The following is a 6,231-nucleotide window of genomic DNA, read 5'->3' as shown; positions in this document are numbered from 1 at the left end:
TAATGCTAAGATCCCCTAGAGCAGAGAGAATTCATCCCAGACTCCCCACACAGCCCTCCAAGGCCCAGGAGGATAGCTCCCACCTCCCTAACCTCACCCCTGTTGCTCCACCCCTCCAGCTCAAGCAGTCACCGCCTGCACACTTCTCCACTCTCTGCTAGCTTTGCTCTTGTCGTGCTCTCCCGTCCACAAGAGCCAACCTTCTCCCCTTGCATCTGTTGAAGTCCTATCCACCCTCTGAGGCCAGGATCCCAGCTCACATCCTTAAGGCCTGCCCAGAACCCAGTCAGAATTTTCCTCTCCCTTCATAGCCCCCCACTTTCCCCATCTTGTAGAGTTCCTCAGTCCTTTGGGCTGGTATTGTGGCTATCAAGGTAAACCCCACTCTGCCGGTTCCAGAGGCGCGGCCCGCAGTTCCGCGATCTTCTCAACCCCTGCTGCCCACAGCATACAGTAGGAGCTCAACAGGGGAGTACTGTAGTGAAGTTGAACTGCACAGGGAATGGTCTTGCAGGATGGTAGGATGGAAGGACGGTGGCGTGGAAAAGGAATTGCAAGTAGGGGAAGAGTGAGCAAAGGCACAGGGGTGCGTGGAGGTGGCTACAGCAGGGGAGTAAGCACTTTGGGTGAAGCCGAATTCATGAAGGAGGGCCAAAGAGCTGCACCTGATAGGGTGACAAAATGGGGCCCAGGATTCCAGAGACCCTTGGTCATTGGGGCCCCATTCTTCTGATAATGGAAGCCCCCGTGATGAAGCCCCAGGGTCTGGGTGTCCTGGGGAGGGGCCTCAAGAGGCCGCTCCTGGGTTAGCCCCTCTCCCTCTCCCTGCCCACCCCCTCCGCCTGCGTCGTCGGCCATCAGAGCCTCGCTTGCGGCCCCAGAGCCTCGCACTGACGCGGGCCCGAGCGTGAGTCAAGCCTGCGTCACGGCGCCCCGCCGCCAGGGTGGCCTTTCGGAAAGCGAGGGAACAGTGCGCGCTGCGCTCCGCCCAGCTCCGTTCCGCTCCGCAGAGCCGGCGCGGCCGGGGCGCGGGGAGGGCGACACTCGGCGCTGGCGCCTGCAGCCCCCACGCGCTCCCTCCGCCACGGAACCTGGGTCCCAGGGCTGCTCCCCAGAGAGGCTCGAGCGCGCCGCGGGCGGGATCTGAGTCGGAACCGGCGGCGAGGGAGGGAGCGAGGAGAGAGCAGAGTCGCGTGCGCGGACGCGCGGCTCCGGGTCCCCTCCCAACCCCGGCCGGTGCCCGCCGCCGCCAGACTCGGGCTGCCCGCGGGAGGGGCTGTGAGCCGGCGACCCGTCGGGGACCGCAGCTGCTCGGCCGGAGTGCAGGGGGTCGAGTCCGCGCGACGGCTCACGCGGGACAGGTGAGTCTCGGGCCGCGCCCTGCCTGGCTGTACCCGGCCAGCCACCGCAACTTTAGCTGTTCTGGCCCCGCCCCAGCCTGGAAGGCCTAAGGACAGAGGTGCGAGGCGGCGCTGCCCGGTGCCCGCCCGGCCCTGCGCGGGCCCCGGGCTCCTCCCGCCGCTCCAGCCGCCGTTGCCTGGCGACGAAGCTCCGGGGCCCGCGCTCCTCGGGCGCATCGGGGGTGCCCAGCTCCGCGCTCATGGGTTCACCAACGGGCTCCAGCTTCCAGGGCTCAGGAGGGCCCAAGAACTCCGGAGGTAATCCGGCAGAGGTGCAGAGGCAAGCGCCCGCGGAGGACCGGGCGGGAGGCCCGGCCGGTTTGGCCGCCCGGAGCTGCGCGCCCAGAGCGCAGTTCCCGCGGGGAGGCTCTTGCGCGGCCGGAGACCCCAGCCTCAGCCGCTGGGCTTCAGGCCCATGACCTTGACAGTAACATTGGCAGGAGTAGCGGAGCGCTCACGCCCGAGATGAATATTTAATTCCGAGTCCGGGAGCTGGACCTCGCTGAATTCGGAGCTAGCGGGGAACCCATCTTCCCTCGAGGGAAGCGCATCTGGGAAGCGAATGGCTGAGATGGGGGACCTGCGCGGGGTGCAGGTCTGGAGAGGGCGCCGTCTCGGGAGAGGCCTCAGCCACATTTATACCTGTGCAACCAACGTCCTCCCAAGCTATGCTCACGGTAGTCCGGGGAGGGCCGCTCCCCCAGGGGCGCGGCTGCCGTGGAAGGAAGACTGGTGTTATCTTTTTAAAGGCCAGACAGCCCTTCGGAAATCCTGAGGCCAGTCACTTGAGGGGGCCCAGTGGCTGTCAAGTGGCGTTAAAAAAAAATGTTTTTGTTTTGTTTTTATTTATTTTTTAAAATTTCATTCCTCTTTCCTTCTTTGAGAAATTTGTAACGGATCCTTCAGATTAGGGAATTTCTAACCAGAAATACCTTTGGGGCAATTCAGCTGTGAAAGGGAGGCAGGTGGATCGGGCTGGGAAGACAGGGTCGTGGTATAGAGAAGGAAGATTTTTCTGAGGGCACTGCCCTTGTTAACAGGAACTTCCAGGAACTGAGAAAATCCTGTAACGGCTCAAAAAAAAAAAAAATATCAACCAAAACTTTAGTTCGAGCCTAACTGTAAGGCTGTCCTGTACATACTGATTGATGTCTGGAGAACAAGGTCAGAGTGTGTTGAGGTTCATGGTGAAGAATTGCTGTATTTCATGCTGTGCTTACATTACCCCATGGTCCAGCCAGGTGGACCCATCACCCAGGCAGGAGGAAGGGCTTCGAGGTCACACCCGATTGTCCTTGGCTGTGGCCCATCCGTTGGGACTGTCAGAGGTCTCAGCTCCCGTGCTGGCTTTTTCTCCAACCAAGCAGCTGTGGCTAAGTAGGTGGTGAGTCTCAGCAAATCCCTGCAGCTCAGCCTGGAGAGTGACTCAGTGCAGGAGGCAAATCGTGCCCACCAGCTCTGATTGGAGTGAGTTCGTTTGGCCTGAGTCACACAGAGTTGTGTGTCAGCTGTTTGTGAGCTGAATGGAGTTCTTTACCAGGGCTTGTAAGCAGCGATGGCCAGGGCTCCCAGAGTTTGGGGGCCACTGACTAGAGGTAGGCAGGTCCTCAGAGTGAGCCAAGCAAAACTCAGGCACTGGGCAGGTGTCCTAGAGCTCTGACCCCACAGGGAAGGCACACAGAGCCAGGTTGGGGTTGGGGGATTGGAGCAGTGGCCCAGGGGGAGGCTGTGTGCTTGTGGTCGGAAGTGGGCCCAGGGCTCTGCCAGGTGCCAGGGCGGGGTGACCTTGGGCAAGTCACTTTACATCCGGGGCCTTGGTTTCCTCGGTCATAGAAGAGGGATGCCTGTGGTGCCTTTTCCTCAAGCTTATTTTGAGCCCAGTGCTGGACACGTGGCAGATGCTCTAAAATGTTAATTCCCCACCTCTTTCTTTATGGGCCTTAACCAGAGGTGGTTCTTTCTCTCCCTGCCCTTGTGCCTTGGTGTGAGAGGGGGTGTGGAGACAAGTGAAAGTGTCAGGGCTTCACATGTGCTTGCGAAGGACCCCTAATTCAGCTTCACGTTGACCTCTTCCCAACCTTCAGGTCTCCCCAGGACACGCTGAGTAAGAGCAGGGTCGTGGACCATGAAAGACTCTTAAATACAGAGAACAAACTGAGGGTTGATGGCGGGGGGTGTGGGGAGAGGGGAAAATGGGAGATGGGCATCGAGGAGGGCGCTTGTTGGGATGGGCACTGGGTGTTGTATGTGAGCGAAGAATCGGAAGAATCACCCAGAATCTACTCCTGAAACCAAGAGCACACTGTATACGATGTATGTTAGCTAACTTGACAATAAATTATATCTAAAAAAAAAAAGAAGAGTTATGAAGGGTGGGGTGGAGGTGGTGGACAGAGCTGTGCTGGGTCTGATGGGTGCCCTCAGCTGTCTCTGCAACAGCTCCAGGGCAAGACTCCAGCACAGGCCCTGACTCCTTAGAATTGTCCATGACCATGGCCTGGTCTCAAGTTGTGGCACTTGCCCGGTGGACTTTGGGGGCCCCTGCCATACGGCCAGATCTTGCCATCCTCCTCCCTCTTGTCCTATCCATCATGGAGTTGGAAGCTGCATGACAACCATCCTGGGGAGGTGAGGCTGGCCTTTCCTGGAGAGGAAAGGAGTGTGTCGCTTGCCTTCCCTGAGGGATCCTGGCCCCTTGCTGTCTCTTTCTGTAAGATGTCTAGGCTTGGTGCTGAGCTAAGATGTGTGTGCCTCAAGAGTGAAAGGCAATAATGGTGCAGCCAGAGAGGCCGTGCTGACCTAGGGGAGTCCAGTCTACTACTGGCAGTGTGTGTGTGTGTGTGTGTGTGTGTGTGTGTGTGTGTGTGTGTGGTACATGCACCCTGGATTGATGCTCTCCCCACTGGACCTGGAAACAAATTTCAAAGATGATCGAGACAGAGATGAGAGGGTTCTTGAGAAGCAGGCTCCTACTGCCGGTGTGTCCCCCCTTCTCTCGAGCTCCTTTCCGATCTAAGTTTGCTGCGGCAGGACAATTCATCATGAATCCCTTTAAGGCTGTTAAGATAAGCAGCCACATAGTTTAAAGGGAAGGTGGATTTGGGCTTTTTTTCCTGGAAGCAGATCTGAGTTATCACTCACTCCTAGGCTGGGCTGCAAGAAGTTCTCACAGCCAAACATCTGGAGCACCAGGCAGGGAAAAGACTCTGTCACTCAGCCCCTACAAAGCCCTTGTGCATCACCCTCCCCCACCTAGCGTCCCAGACTGTGTTAGTGTGGGTCTGCGGATCTGTGTTAGTGTGCTACCCTAGAATCAGGCGGGTCAGTGACCTGTGGGGAAGCGCCTACTTTGTGTGCTTTTAGGAGGGGCCGGTGCAGTTCTGGATTCCAGGAGCTCATGCCATGCTTGGCAAACAGTGAGAATATCCAGGTTTTTACTGAGGCTTCTGTGTTGCACTAAGTGCTTTATTCGTATACCACCTCGTTTAATCTTTGCTACAATCCCAGGAGATGGATATTGCTCCCTGCAGTTTACGGATGTGGGACTTGAGGTTCAGAGAGGTTAAATCATTTGCTGAAGGTCACACCAGCAGTGAGTGGCAGTCTGAGAATTTGAACTCAGGTCTGGCAGATTCTTAACCACTTCACAGTAAGTTCTTAATAAATGTTTGCAGACCGCCTAGGCATTTATACCCAAATGAGGCTGTCTAAACCTGTGGGTCTAGTTATTTAAGCTAGTGCCCTGAGGAAGGGAGAAATGGGCCTCCACCAATGGGAATTTGGTGGAGAATGAACATACCTAAACTTCCAAGGTTTGGGAAATATGGTCTGTGGTGCCAGGGGAGCTAGGATCCAGCGGGAGATCCTAGGCTCCATCATGCTGCTTTACTGTCCTATCTTGTCTTGTCCCATCCCCACCCCTACCCCGACTCTACCACTCCTGACCTCATTCCTTAAAGTTTGTCCAAGTCAAGGGTTGGTGCTGGAAGCAGTGAGGGAAGAGTCAGAGCACAGTGGATGTCGCCCTGAGGATTTCCGCATCTGCAGAATCAAGGACGGTCAGTCGCTGGTGGGAGCTCTGGTGTGTCAGATTTCTCTGCTGGAGAGTGTGTGCCAGGGACTGGCAGCAGTTTCTGGTGAGGCCCCAGACTCCAGAGCAAAACTGCGAACACTCCAAGGTTATGCATGGCAGCCGCTGGCTGGCGTGGACTGCTCGGAAGGACGCCGCTTGCTTCCTCATCTTGTCCCGTGGAGAGCCCACTCTCCTCACCCTTGGGGTTCTGCCACTGGAGTCTGGGGCTGTGCTGGGAAACTTGGCATCAGATTCTTCCTGCTTCTTCATCTATTTATTCTCTGAGAAACCACCATCCCTGGCAGGACAGGCCCGTATTGTCCTAGCCTGCGTGGTATGTCCAAACGACCCTTGATCTTGGTGGGGAAGTTCTTGTAAGTGAGGGTGGATAACTGGAATGTAAGCATTGATGTTCCCCCACCCCCAGAGGACACAAAGGGTTTTCCCAGAAGCCCTGGCTCCACAGGCAGCCATTTTGTGGAGACAGAGTCCTTTGAAAAGTCCCCCCCTCCCCCACCCCCATGAGTTATTATTCAAGTTAAAACACTGTTCAACTATGGATACATCCAGTTGTTAAAAGAAATAGATATTCACCGTGCACAGAAAATTTACAGGTGAGCACATCAGCTCAGGTGCAAGATGGATTGCTGTACCCTATTGTTCTCATGTTCATGACCAGGTACATTTTGTTGGAGCATAATTCTGGGTCAGGGGAGTCCTGGGCAGCCTGAGTGTCTAACTTGGGAGTTGAGACTTAAA

General features: G+C 56.4%; 1 protein-coding gene across 1 annotated transcript in view; it reads left to right on the top strand.

Annotated features, from left to right (window-relative positions):
• Positions 1–927: 927 nt before the first annotated feature.
• SLC6A17 (solute carrier family 6 member 17) overlaps positions 928–6,231 on the top strand; it is a 51,562-nt gene continuing 46,258 nt past the window's right edge. Inside the window, exon 1 of the mRNA XM_060623871.3 lies at positions 928–1,361. The gene's annotated coding sequence lies outside the window, so the exon portion shown is untranslated. The remainder of the gene's footprint in view (positions 1,362–6,231) is intronic.

The sequence above is a fragment of the Panthera onca genome, chromosome C1 (assembly GCF_046562875.1).
Source record: "Panthera onca isolate mPanOnc1 chromosome C1, mPanOnc1 haplotype 2, whole genome shotgun sequence".
NCBI lineage: Eukaryota > Metazoa > Chordata > Mammalia > Carnivora > Felidae > Panthera > Panthera onca.
The sequence above is the reverse complement of the archived record's forward strand: the minus strand, read 5'-3'. Positions and strand labels throughout refer to the sequence as shown.